The sequence below is a fragment of the Fukomys damarensis genome, unplaced genomic scaffold (assembly GCF_012274545.1).
Source record: "Fukomys damarensis isolate Sample0158 unplaced genomic scaffold, DMR_v1.0_HiC HiC_scaffold_18, whole genome shotgun sequence".
Lineage (NCBI taxonomy): Eukaryota > Metazoa > Chordata > Mammalia > Rodentia > Bathyergidae > Fukomys > Fukomys damarensis.
The window spans coordinates 46,451,009-46,474,047 of NW_022900930.1; the positions used below are offsets into that span (position 1 = coordinate 46,451,009).

The 23,039-nt window shown below is 44.3% G+C and overlaps 1 long non-coding RNA gene across 1 annotated transcript in view; it reads left to right on the plus strand.

Moving 5' to 3' along the window:
• Positions 1 to 4,232: 4,232 nt before the first annotated feature.
• LOC117286768 overlaps positions 4,233 to 23,039 on the plus strand; it is a 53,909-nt gene continuing 35,102 nt past the window's right edge. The window contains exon 1 of the long non-coding RNA XR_004517889.1: positions 4,233 to 4,298. This is a non-coding gene — a long non-coding RNA (uncharacterized LOC117286768). The remainder of the gene's footprint in view (positions 4,299 to 23,039) is intronic.

Sequence of the window (23,039 nt, forward strand, 5' to 3'; positions counted from 1 at the left end):
GGAATGTCTTTCAGTTATTTAGATATCTGATTACTTATATGAGAATTCTGTAATTTCTTCTTACAAATCTTTATATTTAAACATGCATACCTAAGTACGTCATGTGCTAATGTAAATATTATTATATTTTCAATTTCAACTTCCAGTTGTTGGCAACAAACTTATTTGAACAAATCATATGCATATTGGAGGATTGCACAAGATACCTCCTGCCTTACCTATAACATTTTTCTTAAATAAAAATGTTTTCTGACAGTTTAGTTAAGACCATGTGTAAAAATTTCATTTTAATCTTTCTACAAAAGAAAAGGATGTATATTCTAAAAATTAAATTTGTAAGAGAAGGGGATGGTCAGACAATCATTTTGTGGAACTATATATATTTGTCCCATGAACTCATTGTCTCATGGGCCATGTTTGAGAGAGCAAGGACGCACCGTTACTGATTAGACCAAAACAAACCTGGAACTGTTCCCACCCCAGTGATGTGTGGCCACTAACTAGACTCTTGGCTGGCAATCAGCACAGGGCATAGTTTCCCAGAACAAGTTTTAATCTCATTACAGTTTACCAGAAAATTGCATAATCATTTCATCAGGAATACTTTCCTTACAGAATCTGAATTATACAGTACGGAAAATGATCCACTCCAGGCTGGGGTTGGGACAATTTCTTTTATATGATTTTTTTTTTTATCCTAAAGGAGCTGGCCTCAGGAACTGCCAAGGAGCCCTGTCTCTCTTTTTGGTTTCTTTTCCTCTCCTTGCCTCCCCATGCCTCTCTGCCTTCCTCTTCATATTTTAGACTCTTAGTGGTCTCTTCCTGGTGGTCAGTAGGAATAATAGTGAATTCGTGTAGAAAGATAAACACACAATGGATGTGGTACACACCTGTGATCCCAGAGCTGAAGGATGTGGAGGAGGCAGGAGGATCATCAAGACTGAGGCCATCCTGGGCTACACAGCGAGACCTTGTCTCCAAAAACAAAAGCAACTGGAGTAAATCCTATACACATATTTACTAATTTATTCTCGAGAAGAACCCATTTTAATCGAGGAGATTGGTGCACAAACAGGTCAAATAGCTTGCCCACCAGCACCCAGCTAACCTGGGATGGATGTAATCACAGACAGTCTGGAGGCCTTGATTTTAATCCCTGTGCTGTAGAGAGGAACATCTATGTGACAAGCCTGTCTTTTCTTCATATGGAACATTTCTCACCTGGACCAGGAAAACAAGGAGGATGACAGCGAGAGGATGCCAATCACTGATGCAAATCGAAGATGCCTGTGTCAGTCTGAGCTACAAAATGCCCTGGACTTGGCAGCTTAAACTGCAGAAACTGCTTCCTCTCAGTGCTGAGGCTGGGGATCCAGGGTCAAGTCTCGGCTGACTTGGTTCCTGGGGAGGGCTGCTTTTCTCCCTGCCTGCGCACAGGCCTCTTCTTTGTACCGAGAGGGATGAGAGGGAGTTCCAGGGTGGTTTTCTGCTCTTCTAAAGGAGCTAATCCCATGACAAAGGCTTCATCATCTAAATCTAATCCCCTCTCACGGGTCTCACATGGAAACCTTAACACATGGATGTCAGGTGACACAGACAGTCTGAGCACCTTCACGTAGAACGCGCCCCAAGAACACGTGAGAACACAGCAGCAGCGGTTACCCTCCGAGCGTTAGGACAGGAGGCGTGCTTTCCCCTGTCTCTATTTTGTTTTCAAAAGAATCTTTACTTTTATGTAAGGAAACACATTTGATTAAAACAACATTTGCAGAAAAATGGATGCACCTTGAGATCATAATGTTAAGTGAAATAAATCAGACACTCAAGCTTCGATATTGCATGGTTTCTCCTATATGAAAAACCTAAAGTATAAATAAAGAGCGAAATAAGAGACATAATAGGAAACAGGGAGATAGATCTGCAGAAGGAAAGAGGACCAAGAGATGGAAAGGCACACAGAAAGCATTGAGATGTCTACATACCACTCCCCACAGTGTGATTTTTTTTTTTTTCTGGTGCCGGGGATTGAACTCCAGACCTTGTGCTTATGAGGCAGGCAGCGGAACCACTGAGCTACATCCCAGCACTCACTCCCCACAGGGAATGTAGTCACTATGTGCCGCAAACTGTGCCAACAAAAGTAAATACAAAATAAAACCTTAAACACCGTGGGTTCCATAATTACCGCCGAATGTGCTTTGCTTTCTGCTTCGAGTCAAGGAGTGAACGTTCTCTGTGAATCGGGGGTAAACGGTTTACAGCACACAGCACCCCCAGAACAGGTGGAGCCACACTGTGGTATTTAGGGCTCCGGCCTCCGTGGGAATTGCAACCCCACTGAGCGCAGCTCGCAGCCCGGGCAGGGAGGTTTTCTGCGCATGCACAGAGCGCGATCACAGCCGGCCCAGCCGTCCGTCATTCCCGGCTCATTCTGGGTCAAACCGTAGATCGTTCCCTCTCCTATTAGAGAACCAGCAGAAGAGGCCACTGGGAATTAGCAGCTAAGAGCAACATAAATCACGCTGGAGAACACCACCATTTCATCCGTCTGCGGAGACACTTTCCCATCTCTGGTTTTCTCTGCTTTTTTTGTGATGCCGTCTTCTTCCTGTTATTGCTAACATTGGATTCAGTTATGGAGCATGTCTCACGTTTAAAAAAATGAGTATAATAAATTAAAGAAAAAAGCTATAGCGTTAGGAAAGCTGCATCAGGAGTCCATATGTAGCAAAGGAAAAAGAAGACAATATCTAAAGAGAAAGAAAGCAATGAGGAGGGCTCTGCGGGGAAGAGAAGGGCTCAAGCTGCGGCCCCCAGACAGCGCACAGGCTGACCGTCCCTGTGCTGGCACTGGCATCGCCGGAGGGTTGTCCCAACCACTGGAGCACATGAGGTCAGAGCACAGAAAGTGAAAGTCTACTTCCTTAGTGGGGGAGCCTGCTCGATGGCACATCGATCACTTATTTATTACATTTTACTTAATTTATTTTACATGCATAATTCCCTACTTTAGCCCCTCCTCCACCTCTTTTTATTTTTCCACATCAGATTCATTTATTTATGTTATAGGACCTTATAAAGTTAATTATCATATATGCAGATTGAAAAACCAGACGAGCAGGACGAAGAACATCTAAAATGTATAAGACAATTGTACTAAGCCAAGGTGCACATTTAGATACATTGCCCACCATTTAAATCACTGGCAAGTGTAACTCAGGTCTGCGGACAAAACTCAATCTAATCAGTCTGAGGACCTTAACCTTTCATATCCTGTGTTGAACGATTCTACGTAAGAATTTGGATCCTGGCCAGGGACAGAGCTCAGTGGTTCTGGTGCCTGCCTCGCAAGCACAAGGACCTGAGTTCGATCCCCGGTACCAAAAAAAAAAAAAAAGACTTTGGATCCCATGCACACTGGATGGAAATGAAAGGCCGTTTCCACAGGAGGATCACTGGTGTGTTTTAAAAGACTCTTGAATGCCTTAGTAACAGTTGCGTTTCTCTCTAGCTGGAAGGCTAAGAGAAAGAGGAAATCTTGTGTTTTGTTTCTCTGCTGAGACCCTACTGCCCTTCAGAAAGCCTAGAATGCCCATCTCTATGCCATTTTAAATCACTTTAATCTGTGCCTCGACCTTATTATTATTAATAATCAGCAAAGTATTATTAGTTATTAGTTAGCCAGTTCCTTTATTCCTAGGAAATCATTATTGAGCTTCTATGGTGTGTTGCAGGCTCTAAAGTAGATGCAGGGATTAAAGAGAGCTGTCTTTCCATTGAGGACCTTAGGGTGTAACTGAGGAAGCATGCAAAATGAGATGCAGATAAGGTTATGTAATATTCATGACAAGGAGTCTTCAGTTTTTAGGGAGTTGGAGGAGCAAAAAATAATTCGCTGGAAGATGTGGCATACTGATGTTTGGGTATTTTATTATAACCCCCCAGCCATCCAGTACAAAGTGTCATTTAGTACCTCTTTGTGAACGTCTCAATGCTAGTCAAAAAGTAATAGTTTTGTTGTAAAATATAGAATGCATATGCAAGAGTATATAAAACATCAATAGTGCTTCATAAACTATGAGGTGACACCTATGTAACTACCACCTGGGGTAAGAAACTGAGTATTGCTACACTGGCTGGCAAGTTTGAACTCTGTAGGACAGGTCTGCATGGTGGAGACTCAGGGGAGAGCTGATCCTGCAGCTCACCTGGAGATATCTTTTTCTTTTCCAGGGACCTCAGGCTTTTTCTCTGAAGACCTTCAACTGATTGGATAAGGCTTACCCATGGCACAGAAGGTGAATAGCTTGACTCAAAAATCTCCATATCTAGGGGCTGGGGATTTAGCTCAGTGGTGCTGCTGCCTGCCTCGCAAGGGCAGGGTCACTAGTTTGATCCCTGGTACCAAAAACAAACAAACAAACAAAAAAACCCCCCCCAAAATCTGTATCTAGAAAACTCTTTTATTGAAAAGTTTGAAGTCATATTTTACAGAGTATCTGGGATTGGCAGACTGGCCAAGTGATACATAAAATTAATCCCTGTATAAATCACAGTCCCCTTTCTTCTTTATTTTGCTCTATGGTTTTACTTTCTATAAATGCCCCTCTAAAATTAATGTAGTTTTCCCATGATTTTGAACTTTATATACATAGAATTATTGACTAAATATTTTTGAGTATTACTGTCTTGTTCATTTCATTTTAAAGATTCATCCACATTACTGTGTAAAACTATAGTTCCTCCACTTTCTTTTTCTTTTTTAAATTTTTATGGAACCAGGGATGAACTCAGGACTTTGTGCTTGCCAGGCAGGCACTGGCACCACTGAGCTGAACCTCTGGCCTTTAGTTCCTTCACTTTCACTGCTGTACAGTATTCTCCATTGTCCGTTTTGGACTATGATTGAGTATAATGCTTCTATGACCATATCTTCAAGTGAAAATAAGTATTTTCTTCTGTGGAGGCTATGACTCAGGCATGGAGTTATTGGGCTGTAGGATATATGAATCTCAAACTTTCTTAGACGATGCAACATATTTTCGAAAGTAGTTCAAATTTCTTCTCCAAGAGCACTGTGTGAGAGTGCCCCCCCCATCCTCCTGTTTGCTTCTCTGTCTGCCTCAAGTCAGGTTATTTCCTTGTGCCCCTGCTATGGCTGGACATAGTTTACGCGAGTCCCCCACTGCCCATGTGTTAGATGCTGGTCCCCATGTGGTGACATGAGAGGTTGTGTGGAACCCAGGAGAGAAGGAGCCTAGCAGGAGGTCTTTAGGTGATTGTGAGCACTGCCATCACGAGGGGTGAGGGAGCTCTCGTGGGCCTCTGGCCAGTTCCTGTGAGAGGGCTGCTAGAAGCAAGCTGGAGCTCCCTGTTTACTCTGGCTTTCTGTCTTACAGGATCTCTTACATACACATGTGCACACACACACACACACACACACACACACACTCGCACACTTCTGCTATGATGCCATCTGTGGTTAGGCCTCCTAGTGGCAGAACCAGTGTGACTGCCTGAATTTGGGCTTCCAGTCTCCAACAATGTGAGCGAAATACATCTATCTCTCTTCTTTATGAAGTCACCTACATCAGGGTTCTGTGGTTGTTATAGTAACAGCAAGTGGGCTGGTAGAATACGTACTTTGATTGGTGACACATTTGTAGTACATGGTCACTGAATACACTTCAAAACTGATCCATAGACTGAATAAGTGACTCAAATATTTCTCATACCCATTAGGGTGATAACTTGAAGAAGTAAACCATCATTATGCCCTTACCCAGTGTTTCTGGGGGGATGCAAACATTTTCAGACAGATTGTATTCTGCTTGAGGCTTTCCTAAAAGTAATGCTTGTGTGTTTGCAAGAGAATGTTTGTGGAGAGTGTGTTTCCATTGTACATGTTTATGGAGAGACAGTGTGTGTGTGCATGTGTGTGTCGTGAGGAGTGTGTGTGTGTTTGTGTGGTTTTTTTTTTTTTTAATACCGGGAAGGGCTGGCGAGGCAGGCAGCAGAACCATTGGGCCAAATCCCCAGCCCTGTTTGTGGAGAGAGAGACAGTGTGTCTGTGGAGTGTGTGTAGGAGGCAGTGTGTGGCACTTCCTCACATCCCGCGCACCCTCAGCAGTCCCAGCTGGGGCATCACTCGTCCCCCTTCCACTTGCTGTCCTCACAGGGTGGGCTCCTCCCGAGGGTGCAGCTCTTCGCCTGACGGCAGCCAGCTTCCCTCTGCCCTACGGGTGCCCGGATGGCTTTGGCTTTCGGGGACCTCCTTGATGCTGCTGTATCCACTTAATTCCCTTTAATTCTTCTCCATCCTGCTCTGTAGGAAGTTTGACCTGCACCGATCTGCCTGACAAGTGATTTGAGCTGCTGTTGTTTAATTACTTTGCTCGAGTCTTAAAACCCATCAGCTACAATGACCTGAAGAGGAGAGGTGGCCACAGGCGGGGAAGTTTTTGTGTAATGGGGATTTGCAGTTTCTTTTCATTTCCGGTGAAGTTATGATGTTATTTGCTGTTGATGAAGCTATTCTAACTTCCACCGAGTGAGTGACAGCAAGAAGTGTGCCTCTCAGGGCTGGGGATTGAGCTCAGTGCTTCCACTGCCTGTCTCGTCAGCACAAGGTCCAAGTTTGATCTCCGGTACAAAAAAAAAAAAAAAAAAAAAAAAAAAAAAAAAAAAAAAAAGAGTGGCTATCAGTCCTATTCTGTATTCTTGAGAGAGAGGAAGAGAAAATATTCAAATAAATGCAACGTGCCACGTGACAGCTTCCCCACAGCCTCCGCTCTCAAGCATTCAATACAATATCAATTTACATTTTTTTCGGATGAGCAGGCTGCGTTCTTCGAGCTCAGGTATCTTGTCTGGAGTCACCAGATAGCCATTATGTTCTAATTCTAAACCTATACCTTTTGCCATAAATAATCCATATCTTAGCAAGAAATGGGAAGAAATAGCACAGCATTATTGTGATTATTAAGATGTAAAGAATCAGTATTAAGTGAATTAATTCAGAGTCAACTGCTTTACCTATTTAAAAAGATCATCAAGTTTCGTGACAACCATGTGAAATGTCTTCTTAGCCCCATTTTTCTTCGTAAGCAAATTCAGTGATGATATGCAATGCACTACAGTTGAAGAAATTCCATTAAAATGCAAACAAATCAAATCTTGTTAATCTGTACTCTGTTCAATTTTATTATTATTATTTTCATTGGGTCCTAGGCACATAGAATTGAGTTAATCACAATCTCAGAATTGTAACTCTTATCATGGTCCATACATTGTCTACTTTTATTTGTGAAGTATGATCACAAAATACAGCGGATGCTTCAATTAAAAAAGTTGTTATAGTAAAAGATACATTGTAACCAATCCCCTTGCTTGAACACACTCATCCCATCGCTCTTGCCACTTTGGGAAGCAGCTCTGAAGTCCTCTTGTATGAATATCCTTGGTTGCCCTGTGTGGCTGCCTCTGTCCGAAATCCATTCAAAACCTGTATCTTGCATGATCATTTGACTCTGGGGAGGAGTCAGAAATCGCAGGGTTCCGGAGCTGGTAAGTACAGTGGGAGAGGGTGTGCTGAGATGTGTTTTCACGAGCCTGGCTTTCTGCGGGAGGCACTCAGGAACTCACAGTGATCCTCCTGCCTCAGCCTCCCGAGTGCTGGGATTACAGGCATGCGCCACCACGCCTGGCCATTCCCCATATTTTTGACTGTACCTCATAAAGACACTTAGGAGAGACCTCCAGAGCTGCTTCAGAATGGTGGGATAAGTGTGCTCAAAGTGAGAGTATTTTGATGGAGAATAATGGCAATGTCTTTTACTGTAATATATTTTTTAAATTGAACATTTAATATAGACTTTGATCAGCTCTGAAATGTATCTGGCTATTTTTGTTTGTTTGTTTGTTTGTTTTCTCAAGTGATGAGTACTCCAAACCCAATCCTCCAGACAAAAGCTAGAATCCTGACAATAACTGCCTGGGTAGTATGGGTTCTACCCCTACCTCCGTGGCCCTCTCAGCCATCCTGAGGCCTGTCCACCATGTCCTTGTATCCCTTTTGATATCGTTTTGTTGCCTCCGTAAACATCCCCACCTTCATTTTAACGTTATAAAAAGCATTCAAAATAGTTGGTGTATTTTAAAATCTACTCTTTCCATTCAGCATTATTTTGCTAAGGGCCATCTCTCTTGTCTTGGGTTGTGTAGATCAGAAGGCCGCAGCCTTTTTGGCACCAAGGATCGGTTGCACGGAAGACAGTATTTCCACGGTTAGGATGAGGCAGAAGGTTGTGGGAAGATTCAAAGGAGTACACAATCTAGATCCCTCAAATGTGCAGTTTGCTGTGAGAATCTGGTACCGCGGCTGACCTGACAGGAAGTGGAGGTCAGGCGGCGGTGTAAGCCTGGCTATAAATACAGATGCAGCCTTGTCCACTGGCTCACCACTCATCCCCTGCTATGAAGTCAGCTTCCTGACAGGCACTGACGGGCTCTGTGGCCCAGGGTTTGGGTACTTCTGGTGTAGCACACTCATTTTACGTACTGCGTGTGGCCACCACGTGGCTGCCTCAGTTTGTCCTCTCTCCAGTTGGCAGTTGGACGGTCTCTGTCATCTGACAGTATTGTGCTCTAGAACGTGTTGCTTGCACACGAATAAATTTTATTTTATTTTTGGTACTGGGGATCAAACTCGGGCCCTTCTGTTTGTGAGGCAGGCAGCGGAACCACTGAGCCAAACCCCCAGCCCATGAATAAATTTTAGATCTTTCTCTCATGCATCTCCCTAGGAGTAGAATCTGAGTCATGCAGTATATAAATACGCAGCCCTAGTGAGTCACAGCAATCAGCTTTCTACATAGCTGCACAAACTTATCTGTAAGTAATCTATAAAATAAATATGAAATAGAAAAATAGAAAATAGAAAAATATAATATATATAAAATATATACAAAATTCAGTGATTCCACATGTTCTCCAACACCTGGCACTGTATGGCTTTTGTATTTTTAAAATCACCAAACTGCTGCAAAATGACAACATATTATAATCTTGATTTACATTTCCCCAACATGAAGGTGTTGAGTGTGGCCACATGTTTGTTGGCTCTGTGTGTTTCTTCTGTGAAATGTCTCTGTGCTGTCACCATATGGATGAGAAAACTTGAGCTCTGCAGGGAGAAGTCCCTTACCTGAAGTCACACAGCATCACACGGCATATCTGAACTTTAGGCTCATATCTATCTGTAGTAAACACTTGTTTCTTTCTTTCTTTCTTTTTCTTCTTCTTTTTTTGGTACTGGGGATCGAACTTGGGTCCTTGCACTTGTGAGGCAGGCACTGGAACTACTGAGCTAAATCCCCAGCCCCAACATTTGTTTCTTTATCAACTGGTGTTGCTTCCTTAGTGTACAGGAGTACTTTAAGAAATACATCAGAGATAATTCACTCAAGTAAGTGCTTCTTTCCCAGGACTCATTTTAGAAGTCTATCTCTTCCAATAAGGAGGTCACTATTCGAATAGTTATAGTGCCTCCCACCCCAGTGAAAACTATTAGCCTTATACAAAAAAGTCTTATTAAACTTTCCTGATCTTTTTAAAAAGTCTAAATGATAATCCCAGATCATTCATTCACTTTAGGAATCAAGAGTATTCTGGGTGACTATTAGATGTCTCCAAATGTCAAATCCACTCTCAAAGGATGAATATTTACAGCCACTAAAAATATCCAAAGAAATATGCCTCACAGATTCATTTTAGATTTTTTCCAGCTGTGTCTCTTGAAGTCACAGACCTTTCTAAGAAGGTCTATGTGGACTTTCCTAAGAATATCCGAGGGGAAGAAGGAGCCATGCACCCCATTTTAGCCACACACTTTGTGCTTTCTCCACTGGGCTTTGATGGAGTACTTACTTTGGAGAAAAAGTGTTGCTAGAAGTGAATTTGTAAGATGGCTTTCCCTGAATCCCTAAGACTCCTCCAGCACTCCCTACCCCCTGGCCTTGCTTTGTAGGATTCAGCCATTTAGGAAAACGTCTCAGATGACCATGCATTCTATGTCCGTGAGAATGTGAGCTCCATGAAGGGAACTTGGCTTTGCTCACGCTTCATCACTGGGAGCAGTGGTAAGGACGGAGTTGGTGTTTGGGAAATACGACATGAAAGAAAGACAGGGAAGCTCTGTCCCTAGTGTGCTTTTCTGCACCCTCGTGCCATTCTGTTTCTAGTACTGGGAACTGAATCCAGAGCCTCTGTACAGAATGATACCCCAGACCCTCCCTGCTTTGAGATAGAGTCTTGCTAAGTTACCAGGTTGCCCAGGCTGACATTGAATTTGAGATCTTCCTGCTTCAACCTCCCAGAGTACTGGGATTACAGGTGTGTGCTACGATGCCTGGCTCCCTTGTGTCATGTTTACCTGTTGTTCTGCCTTTGCGCATAGGCTGTATGAGAGAAGTAAATGGCCAGGGTGCTTTTCTCTAGGAGACATTTAATGCAACCCCCAACTCCTGGCCCCCTTAAGTCAGGCACTTTATGTGGGAGTCACAGACTAAAAGAACTCGACTGCAGTACATTCTGGGGATTGTGATTTTATATGTGCTTCATCTACTCACAGCACCAGAGAGCCAGGTACTGGAAATACAATTTGATTGCATTTTAGCTTAAAAGAATCACATCAGATAAAAGCTTACCAGGCTTGGAAATTGACCCTGGAGCTGAATATGTCACCCCCTGCAACTGTACATTTGGAAATATTTGGAGAGAATGCAGGGCCAGGGATAGTTTTGGTAAACATTGAGTCTAGATGGATATCTGTTCTTTGCTGAATCAGTCAACAGAAAACATTTCACCACGGGGCTCATAAAACCCTACTGCGAAAGGAAGGGGAGGAAACACCTTCCTGAAGATTCAGATGGTGAGGAACGTCTGAGACGGCCTACTCAAGAAGCAGAGGAACATTTCAGGTCATTGTACAACAGCATGCAAGATACAGCTTCACTGTCAGAGGGCTCGGAATTTATAGAAAGAACAAGCTGTAATGAAAACATCAGACACTGAAACAAAAGGGCAGTTGGGCAAATGAAGGAACCACTGTAAAGCAATTAAAAGTGTAACAGCTGAATTACAGTCTACACTGAAGGGGAGGATGCAGGGTGGACGCGAGAACAATGCATCCACTGAAGTGGAGAACACTGAAGTGAAGCACGCAGGACAAGCGCAGGCACTTTTAACCAGGGCGGTGTGGGAGTGGGAAACAGCTGCTGAGCACGGAAGCAGGGCTTCAGATGTCCTCAAGGAGGAGACGGGACCACAGAAATGGAAGCAATGATCAAACATCTGATTGGGCCAGTTTTCCTGAGCTCACGCCAAAGAGGACGTATTTAGCACATTCTAGGAAAGAGCGGTGACTGCTCTCTCTGCCCTGACTGCTCTTATTTTGGGGTCGTGATTAGGAGGCAGTGCAGTCAAGTGAGGTCTTATGCTGGCATCTTGGAACAGAGATGTGTGCAGAGAGGGGGCCTGAGTCCAACCTCACTGTCTCTGGTCTTTTTAGAAAGGTCCAGCTAGGGACGTCTTGTGACCTTTAAAATGCTACTTACACCTTAGGCCCATTTCTGACCAGTGGCTGGGAGTTTTAAGAAATCTGCATATTAAGATTCGTTAGAAAAAACAGAACCAACAGTGTGGGTGAAGATGGGAAAGCTTAGTGAATTTGGGAGAGCCCAGATGACTCACAGAACTGCTTCTGGGTATTGGGCTGGGATTGCAGAGATGCAAGAAACAGAAATCCACACCGCCCATTAGGCAACATGTTTTTTGGAGAATCAAATCATAAAACCCAATCTCCTATCCAGACTGAGGCAGGTGTCTCCTGATGGAGAGATCTCGGCCCTGGGAAAGGAACTCTGAGCTGCCTACAAAACAACTCCCCCATCAGACAGGGACTCATGTGATTTGCTCTTGGGCTGCACCCCAGGAACGAGCACTGGGGATGCTTAAAAAATACAGGCACCCACTCAGAAATTCTGAATTAATTAGTGTAGATACATTGGGCTTTGGGATTTAAAATATCATTTAAACAGCAGTATTTAAGTTATGGGAGGCTTACATCATAGATTCTGGTAAACCCCACCACCAACAGGATGTAGAGTAATTCCTACAGCCCAAAGGTATCTCTAATGCTGACCCTGTGAGTTTTTGTGGCTTTTTCTTCAACCGGAACAAGGGCTGTTGACTTCTTCTTTACTTTATTGGTACATTTTAGGGATACAGTACAGTTACATTCATCATTGAGATCTTGTATCTTTTCATGAGGGCTGTTACCTTCCTAACTGACTGGGAATGAGCATTGGACAGAGACCCAAGGAGGTTCCAGCAGGAGATCCAGAAGAGCCACACTGTGTAGAAAGAAGATAAATCATTTTAAAAAAAGAATTATTGAAAAGGTGATGCAAATTATTGAAAAGCTAGTCCAGATAGAAAATATCCAAAAATGGTATTGTTCTAAGATCTTAAAAACAGGGAATGAGACTTTCTTGGCAAAGAGCAGCATCCGATGACACGTGAGAAGCTCTAATGGCCACACTTGAGGGTTTGCACATCGGGGAGGAAATAAGACACCATTCTCGCAGGCCACATGAGTTTGATTATGATTGCTGCCAGATGTCCCAAGGCAAAAACAAGACTTCAGGCACAGGAGGAAGGCGGCCTTTTTGTGGCTCTTTTCAAAAGTTCATCACGGCATTGAGACCATTATTACAAGAGCGAGATTCTGACGAAGGGCCAACTCACCGTGGGGGTGTCTCAAAAGCTCCGGGGATAAAACCCAGGGTCTTTATAGCATTCCTCCATGTCCCGGGATTAGGGATGCATCCCCCAGACTGATGGAGCCTCATCTCCTTTTATGAGCTGGTTCTGAAGGGAGAGCTGTTGTTGGGCCCTTCTGTGTCTCTCTCTGCTGGCTCGGCTCCTCGGTGGAAGTTCCCCTCTTGCTCTCAAATTCCCCAGGCAGCAGCAGGAAGTGCTTTGCAGTTCAGAAACAGGTGGAGGGGACTGTAAGTTTGAGGAAGGTCCTGGAGCTTCTCCAGGTCCGCAGAGTTTAGGCAGATACACTTGGGGACGAGATTCATAGCTCAGTATCTCTAATGGAAGAAGAAGCCTCTCTGGGTAATGCTAGGAGGCCAGGAATATGAAAATTAAGCGCCGTAATTTAATTGAACTGCCTCTTTTGGATTTGCAGAGTGTATCCGGGGATTCAGTGACATGACAGTTTTGGATTCACCTAAAAATAGCCAGACGGTAGACCTGAGACTGCAGAAGGAGCCTCTGGCAACAAGGACACTGGCCTATTGATGGGAATAAGTCGTGCACACTGTTCAATGGAAAATGTGGGGTAATGATAGTGATTTTTCACTAAGAGGTTTCATGCTTGGGAGCCTAGGCACTCTGAAAAGCTTCTGACTTCCTGTCCTGAGACTTTCCATTTGAGATTCAGCGGTTATTCTGGTATCATTCCTGCTCTAATTGGAAATAAACTTTCTTCTTTCTCTATATGTATCTCACTGGACTGTAGTTCAAGTTGGATGACTTGAATTCATTTCCCTTTCAGTCCTCTTAAGGGGCAATATTGGGCAATGAGTCAATCATAGCTGGACTGGTTAGATGGATTAGGCTGCTCTAATAAGAGCCAGTCACTTGCTGAAGCAATGGCAGCCACCTTTCTGATTGCTTAGCCATCCACATGGTCATTGGCAGGCTGGGGCATAAGTAGATTCCATCCAGCAACCTGAGAGTTTATGTTGTCCTAGTCTCTGAGATTGGACCACTTGTTTATCAAGAAGTCAGTGATATTGCAGCCCTGTATCCCGGGTTGGGAATGGTTTGGGATTGAAACCAAAAGTCAGTTCAGGACGGTTGGCATTTTATCCTTGACTCTTCTCAATTGCAAGCTATTAGCATTCTCAGCCCCATACACTAAGTGCCAGAAGCCTGTCCCAGTTCTCTGACAGCTCAGACTCAACAAACCAAACGTCCTGGCCACCCACTGATCAACTGATCACCAACCAACCCACCCACTAACCAGCCCACCGGTCAGACAAAGCCTTCTCACACATTTCCAAAATGCCTTGATTGAGAAGTGCTGAACGCTAGAGAGAATTTCTGGGAGGGAAGACTTACAGAGAATCAGCAAAAGTGCTGAAAAGCTTCGATACCATATATTCTCACAAAGACACTAAACACTGTTATTTGTTATAAAAGTTATCTGTTTGTTATGGAAATTTAAATAATACAAGGGTACAAGAAATAAAAAGTAAATGCAAATCCCCCCATAAACAAAGGCACAAACACATGCATTCCTCCAATTTGCTTTTCCACTCTACACAAATTAGGTATACCTTCATGATTTGGGGATGTTTGATTTGTAAAGATCATTACAGAGTACTTCATAGGATGGATTTGCTTTGTCATCATTTATTATTATTATTTATTTATTTAGTTTTTGGTACCGGGGCTTGAACTTGGGTCCTTGCTCTTGCAAGGCAGGCCACCGAACCACTGAGCTAAATCCCCGGCAATCATAATTTATTTCACCAGTTCTCTATTAATAGATTAGCAGATGGTTCATATTGGAGCTTTGTGTGCTACTAGGACTTTGGGTACTGAGTAATCATGCATAGGATTTCTGTTCTGGCACAGCACATTCTAAATTTGATAGCAATTTGACAAGTTTTACTACTTGACATTCAAACATTTATATATCTATACTTATGAATTGATCTTAAAAGGATAATGGACTCACTCATCTATAGAAGCAACAAAATCTGCTTAGAAATAGGAACATTAACAGGGCCATGTTTAGTCTCACTTGGCCCCAGCCAGTGAGCAGGGCCTCTGCTCACCTTGGTGTCCAGGCCTGGCGGGTCACCTCCAGCCTCATGAACTATCCAGACCATGTCTCTGCCCATAAGTGTTGGGAATCAGACTTTGGTGTTAGCCAGGTCTGAGTCTGAGTCTTCAGCAGAGTGATCTTGTGCAAGTTATTTAACCTCGTTAACTCCCATTTCCTTGGCTGTAAAGTGAGAATAACAGGACAATATTGTAGCACTGTTGTGAGGATTTCCTGTGACCACATCCCAGGCTCACCATACTGTGACTACAAAATGGGATTACATAAACTTTCCGCCAGCGACTTGCTTTCTGGGAACATTATCTCTTCCCAGGCACTGACCCGGGACCCTCTAGAACCAGAGCCTCAGCATCCCTGGCTCCAGGTTCCTCATTCTGCCTTTATGGTGTGTGTGCTTCATGGGGGCCAGTTTGTGGCTGGGAGCCCCTCTTTCTGTTTGTGAGCCCCTGGGATGTTTTACATTTTGTCCTTTGAAATGAGAAATGTCTTTCCCATTTTCCTGCAGCACACTTGTGTCTTCTTGCAGGATTTGAAGGAAGACTCAGGGCTGGTGGAAGTTCTGAGAATAAGTTACTGTTACAACAGAAACTGCTGATCTTGTAGACAGCAGGCCCAGCCTGCCCTGCCTGATGTTGATGGGCTTGCCCGTGGGGGGCCCATGCCCACAGCATCCCTACAGCTCAGGGGCCCAGGGCCTCCTGGACTGCCCCAGGGTTGACAGAAGGACACCTGGATCCCCACACTATCTTTTCCACAAGGTCTGGCTTGATGGCTTATATAAGACAATGACAATAGAGATTCCCAAGTGAGGCTAATTTCCTTCTAAATCATTACTTGATCAGCACACCAACAGTCCAGTTTGGTGAGCTTTGTGTCAACTTCATTTTCATAATTTCACTCTGGAAGAGACCAAGCCCAGTTTCCATCTGCTCAAAAGAAAGAAGCTCGGGTCCTCGTGGCTGGTAAGCAAGGGCCCGACAGAATGACACACACACATCTCCGGAGAGCAAGTAAACATCTCCAAGGATGCAGACATCAAAAGAAAAAAGTAAGGGAGACTTTTTTGGACAGATGCAAGGGCAGTTAGGTCACTGAGTAGAATACCGGAGCACCTGAGCTCCAAAGCACCTGCAAATGAGGTATGTTATCTGAACCAGACACAGCAATCATTTGAAGAGTGAGACTCAGCTCACAAATTCACCTAGGTTTTAAATTTTGTTTCAGGCAGATATTTAGTCAAGTTTGCGGCGTGACTGGGCATGTGTAGATGTGCTCCAGACAGGATCCTTTGAACCACGTTCTTCTCTTTAAGAGATTTTGGTAATTTGGAACTGGAGGGGAATTGAGTATTTAGCTTTGGAAACTTACTTTGCCTGTTTGACTATGAAGAGCAGACTTGGAGGGCCGCAGAGTCCTGGAGCCTGGGAGCATAAGACTGTACAAGGTTACGTCTGGGATTTGATTACTGCTTCTCCGTGCCAAGAAGTCAGTCTGTAATGAGTTCGTGAAGTCTGACATGGAATGTTTTATGATGTGCTTGTTTCGTTCAGAGCAGTAGAAGACACAAAACTCCTGGGTCCGAGATGAGACTTTATTACGGAAGACACACACTTACACTGGAATGATTATTTATTGTTTATCTGATGTGAAAGTTAACCGGTGTGTCTTGCACTTTCATATGCTAATTTTGACGAATTCAGGCAAGCGCTCTGGAAAAGCATCGGTGTGTGCATTAGGTGGTCATCAGGGCCTGTTCTGGGTGTCCTTGGCACATCCAGAAAGGCAGAGAGGAATGCCAGAGCCTTGTGGGGGCAGTGACAGCAGCACTATCGGGTAGCTGAGGAACTTGAGACGGTGTGCCTCCTGGGTAGCCTTGTGGGGGCAGTGACAGCAGCACTATCGGGTAGCTGAGGAACTTCAGAAGCAGTGGGCCTCCTGGGACCAGCTACAGCCCACAGCAGGCGTCTCCAGCAGCAGGGCGATGCCTGGACCCTCTCAGCATCTAGTGTATGTGAGGCGATCCAGGACAAGAATTCTCTGTGCTCTTTTCTTTCTCCAGACTCTGCCCTCCCATGACTTTCCTCCCTTTGCCCTTCCAGGCCCTAACAAAACTCGAAAAACCAACTCCCTCTATGATATTTTCTTTTTGTTATTTGGAGTGAGGTCTATTTTCCAGGCTAGACACTGACAGATTCAGGTAAAATGGCAGATTCTCGATTTATGAGCCTATGAATTGTCATCTGCTGCTTCAGTATGTAGTGGATGAATGAGAAATGCTTACTTAACGTGAATTAATTTGTTGCTGGAGATTCATAGCAACAGGCACAGGATAAAATTATCCAAAACGAAATGAGAATCCGTGGCCCTAGGGGAATGTCACAGGAAAAAAAATTTTTTTGAGCCAAGTATAAAAAAATGTAGTGTTAGGAAAAAAATTTTGTGGGGCTCAGAGACAGATTTTATAGGTGAATGTGGCCCAGGCCGGTGATGATGACAGTGGTGACAGACACAGACACTGCCTTCTGGGGGGCTAGAAGTAAACATTCACGGACACAGTTGGCTTCACTCCCCCATGACCTTGTGTGGTGTAGTGCCCCCTTCCTCTTACAGAAGAAGATGCCTAGGCCTTGAGAGGTTGATGAACAGGTCAGGGTCAATTAAGCTAGTAAAGCGACCTCCAGAAATTGAATCCAAGTTTGTCTGATTCTGAATCTGTACCTAACTCTTAACCAATCCTTTATTCTCTCTGCTTCTGTGGGTGATGACGGAGTCATAGAGTTGCTGAGCTTAATGCCGGAATTGCTACTAGCGGTCATCTCATTTAGGGCAAGGCTTCCTTGCATACAAAATCATGCCAGTGTGGTTTTGCCTGAGATCAGGATCCAGGCTTTATCAATAAAGGTATTGTCTGTAGCACTTCGGCTTTGGAAAGGCAGAGATGGTATGGTTCTGGGAGTTATGGCTGCTTTTATTTCTCTTTTAATAGCAAAAAGCTGTCTAAGAAAATTAGGAGCATTTCAAAGGTCAAGGCTGAAGAGCAGGAGAGGCTGATTTATGGGAATTGGAACAGAAAACACGGTACCAGAATGACAGTGAGAGAACCAAAGTGATGTGGCTTGGCTGACCGTCTTCAAAGCTTGCTTGTGTGTGGGCCCTGGCTAGTGAGGGCTTATGAGAATGATTCAGTCGTTTAAGAGGACAGAGACTGGCATTCTCAAGAAGGATAAAACATTTTAAGGCCACACCAGAAGGAAATTAGGAGTTATCTGGCTAGTACTAGAAGACCTTACTGGGTTAGTTTTAGTTTAACCCAGTTACTAGGTGTTTTTGAGCTCTGGCTGTACTCCAGGTGCTGCGTTTGCTGAGAGGATATGAAGGAATTCAACAGACATGGTCTCCACCATACCGCATGCAGCTCACAGTGTCGACCAAACATAGCCAGCCTTTCTTATCTGGGGGCTCTCCATTCACGGATTCAGGCAACTGTGGATGGAAAATATTTGCAAAAAAAAAAACTATGTACTGAACACGTATGGGTTTTTTTCTTGTACTGCATGCTCAACAATACAGCATAACCCCTATTCATATCACATTTACATTGCATTAGGTATTCTAAGCAATCTAGAGTTAATTTAAAGAGTACAAGGTGCATGCAAATACCACGTCATATATAAAGGACATGGGCATCCTGAGATTTTAGTATCTGTAGGATGGGGCCCTCTTCTAGCCAGTTTCTGTGGATGACTCGTTCCAAATCAGCTCCTTAATTGCCATTTAGTAAGTGCTGCACAGAGAAGGATGGGCAGCTGTCAAAACGCCTGCAGAGAGGCTGGCTTTGGGTCTGGGCAGGGGCTAGGATGCTTCAGCTGAGATGGGGAGATGAGTAGGGAGACTGGCAGGTGTGGAGAGCAGGAGCAGAAGGCCAGAGGCAGGGGAGAGCAGGGAGAAGGGGAAGAGGGGCCAGCTCAGCCAGGGCCATTAAGGATTTAAAATTCTGCCCTAGGAGCAATGAGAAGTCGGAGGTCTTTCAGCAGTGAGGGACGTGATTGATTTGGCAGGAGACCAAGGAGGAATTTGCGCCGAATTCTTGTTAGTATTGATTATTTGTCACTTGCTCAGCGTTGTGCTTTTTACTTAAATGGCTTAGAATCCCAGCAGGGATGGGTAAAGTAGCCTGTAAGGTTCCTGGATGCTGAGCTGCCCTTTCATCCGGATCGTCCCTTGCGCCTACCCAGGTGGGTGTCAGAGTGCCTGCCTAGTCCCTGTGCTGCGGGCTACAGAATTCCTCCAGGTCCTCTTGCTTTCATGGTATTTGAGAAGGAAGAGAGTGGCAGTTGTAGGAGTAACAGCAGGGGACACTCTTGAAGAGAGCTCTGGTGTTGCTGGAAATGAACACTCAGTTTTGGAGCCAGGGAAGCTGGGCGCAGGGCTTACCAGTGGGCAATTTCCAGGGAAGCAGGCGCATCAGGTCCTGAGTTGAGTAGAAATCCAATTCAAAGGTCGTAGTAAAGAGCCCTTTAATTATTAGGCTTTGAAATGTAGAGATGGCTTAGCATTTATCACCCTTGTCTCTTTGTTCCATTTTATCATGAGCCTTAATCTGGCCAACAGGAAGAAATAGAGTTAGGTGGGTTCTACGGTGTAAGGGAAACTAAAAAATGGATGTTTGTGTTTTCAGTAAGTTAGTGATGTCTACCCAAGCATTTGAATGTGAGAGTGGCGTGGCTTTCTAGGGAGGGCTGACACAGACAAACAGGTACCCAGGCAGAGGCTGGGGGACCCCTCTGACAACAGCCACATATAACATAGAGGAACCTGGGATTTATTTCCTCCTTAGAAATGCAACTGGAATGACAGCCAACACTCGCAAGAACTTTGTATGCGCTTGGCCATTCATGTGTCTGAACTCTTCATGCGTAATAGCTCATTGACTCTGCCCTCAACCCTACCTACCATCACCACCCTCCTGTGACAGATGTGGAGACGATGCTGCTAGGAAGTGTCAGAGTTGGGACATGAACTGTCCGGTGCCCGAGGCCACCGTGTTTCTGTATGGTGAAGAGCAGAGGCCTGGGCTGATGGTGATCCATTCTGGAAGTGCTTATTAAAAATGGCAGGTGGAAACTGTTGCATTCGAGCACACACGGAAAGTGGCTCTGAGGTATCAGAGGCACAGGGATCAAGAGGAAGATGGAGATTGAAAATGGAACTTGAAAGGCTTTTCCATATTTGAAAGAGACAGAATAAGGGATTCTCAGGGAGAGACTGTGAACTGGAATTTACTCCTACAATTTACTCCTACAGGCTTAGAGTCATCATTACTGGTTCCCTCTTTATGGGAGAGGAATTAGTTTCTCCAGTTAATGCCTCCCAGTCCCTGGCCCAACAAAAAAACCCAAATTGATGACAAATAAACTCTTTATTGTGTGGTGTCTCCAAATGAGTTTGAGTTGATGTAAACCACTTGTTTAGATTTGCTGACAGTCTGGGGGAAACCAGCTTTGTCCTCCCCGACTTCCGTCCTCTTCTTCCTCAGAGGAACACGGCGCCACCTCTGGCTGGTATGATGAGGAATGGGCCATCTCAGGGCCCACTGAGTGTGGGGTCTTCAGCTGGCTGTGGAGTGAAGCCTTGTTTTGGAAGCCACTGCAGAGTTCACATCTGGTTCTGAAATTGCTTCTGTTTTTCAAATTTTGAGACCAAAAGGGAATATGAAACTTAGGAAAAGTATGACTCATAGACTGCCCTCTGGAGTACAGTGCTAGCGAAGGGAAGCTGCCAGACCCAGGAACTTGGATGGTGCCTTCCGTAGGGTTGACAGCAACAGACATGGCTGTAGGAGCTCTTCTGGCTCACATTTTATGATTTCTTTTAGAGGGACCAAGGGGGATTCATTTTGTAGGGCCTTGGTTTCTTTATGAGAATAAGGGTATTGAATACATGGGAAAGTGAGTCTCAGATGTAAAATTTTACACAGCGATGAGCTGTTTTTTTCTGGTGCACACGGAATCAGTTTATCTGTTGAATCGAGATGGATGAGGCACCTGAGTACAGTTGCAAATGAGAAATAAACCAAGCGGCTTCTTGACTTGATATTTATTGTGACATTAGGGTAAGCCTGATTCATATATTTCTGGGGGTCATGGGAAAGGCATCTATAAGCGCTCTGAAGACCGAAAGCCTACTTTGTTTCTTCCATGTGGATCTATAGTAGTGGCAGGACTGAAACTCAGCCATTGGAATTTGCTGGCATAGAATCTTGCCCTCCTGCTTTTCTGTCATGTCCTCATATGGAGGGAGAGCCCTTGACAGATTCTGGTTCCTTGATATTGGACTTCCCAGCTTCCAGAATGGTGTGAAGTAAGTTTCTTGGCTTCAAGAACTACAGAGCCTGTGATACTCTGTTACAGCAAAACAAAACAGATGAAGACCATTAGATATTCATCACGTGGCCACAAATTTGTGATCAGGAATTTAACCCTGGATTTCCCCTAGGAGCAATGGCTTGGTTTGCAGGCTTTTTGTAGAGCATTTGAGGTGTGATTAAAAACTATGATGAATGTTTCAATAAAAAAATTTATTACAAGAAAATACACATTGCCATGAATCCTCCACATTTTGTTTTTTGTTTTTTTGGTACCGGGAATTGAACTCCGGGTCCTTACGCTTGCAAGGCAGGCCATCGAACCGCTGAGCTAAATCCCTGGCCCATTCCTCCATATTTTAATGCTCTCCTTTGCTTTGAGCAGACTTCACCCTGCCTGTTCTCTTGCCTCTTTCGGAATCCTCTTTCGTCACTGTCTTCAGTTGTTCTGCGTGGCTGTCTTAAAGTCCTGAATTAATGCCAAATATTCACCTTTCGTGGTCATTCTGTCACACGGTGCCAGATCCTGTGAATAAGGTGGAAGAAGGCAGACACACTGTGATTTCTTGAATGAACCTGCCTCTTTCACTGCAGCAGCACTCACTATAGTTTTTAAAATCATACCTCAGAAAGACACTCATGGAAGAAGATTCCAAAACTACTTCAGAAAACAGCCAGAACAATGGGATAAATGCATTCAAAGTGATGGGGAGGTATTTGGAGAGAGATTTGTGGCAACGTGTCTTTTACTGTAGTACTTTTAAAAAAAAATTAAACATTCACCATAATTTTTAATCACCCCTTGCAAGTACTGTGGATAAAGAGGACCAGTTGTATACTTTTTCTCCTCTTTGGACTGAGTTCCAGGTCAGTCTCACTACATAAGTGAGACCCTGTCTCAAAAAACAAACAAACAAACAAACAAAAAAAAGAGAGTATTACTGAGATGAATTCTTGGAAGAGATTTTTCTGGAAAAAATTTCTGGAGAATTTCAATCCCAAAACAGCTTTGCAGGAGCAACAAACTTGGAAATGGCTGCAGGAGGAGTAGCTGGGTCAGTGCCTTCACCAGCTTCCTCTGCAGAAAGTCAGGAAGTTAGATCATATCAGCTCGCTCCTGAGATCCTGGAATCAGTTCAGGGGCTGCTCGGGAAGGCTGAACATAGGAGCGTATTAAACTGGAGATTCTTTGGGAGCTTCAGATTAGCGTAGGGCTGCCAACCACATGTCCAAGGACTGCTTCACGTCTAAGACTTCTGTCATGTTTTTAAGCCTCGTGCCCCAGCTTTGGGATGTGAGAATATTGTCAACTGTGGGAAGTGAGGTGCTTTTGGAGAGGAACCATATTAAACATTTCATTGAAGGCTTTATTATACACTGTGGGGGATTTATAACTCATGCTCTGATTTAGGGAAGCATTTGAATATTTTGCATTGCAGAAAGTTTCTCTTTCTTCCTTGCCCGGAGGGAGCCTAGTAGAGGGGGAGAGGAAGAATGGCGCTGGCATTCAACAGCTGGGAAGCCACAAGCAAGTACTGAATGGTACCATGCCTCAGTTTCCTCATCTGTAAAGGGACACACAGTGGATTTTACAAGTTGTCTATGAGGGATAGGTAAGGCAGCACTGCAATTTGGAATTAAAGGACCATGTATTAAAGGCTCGGACCCCAGCCCATGGTGCTATTGGGAGGTGGAGGGACCTTTAAGAGGCGGGGCGTAGTTGGAGGAAGTGAGGTCATGGGGGTGTGGCCT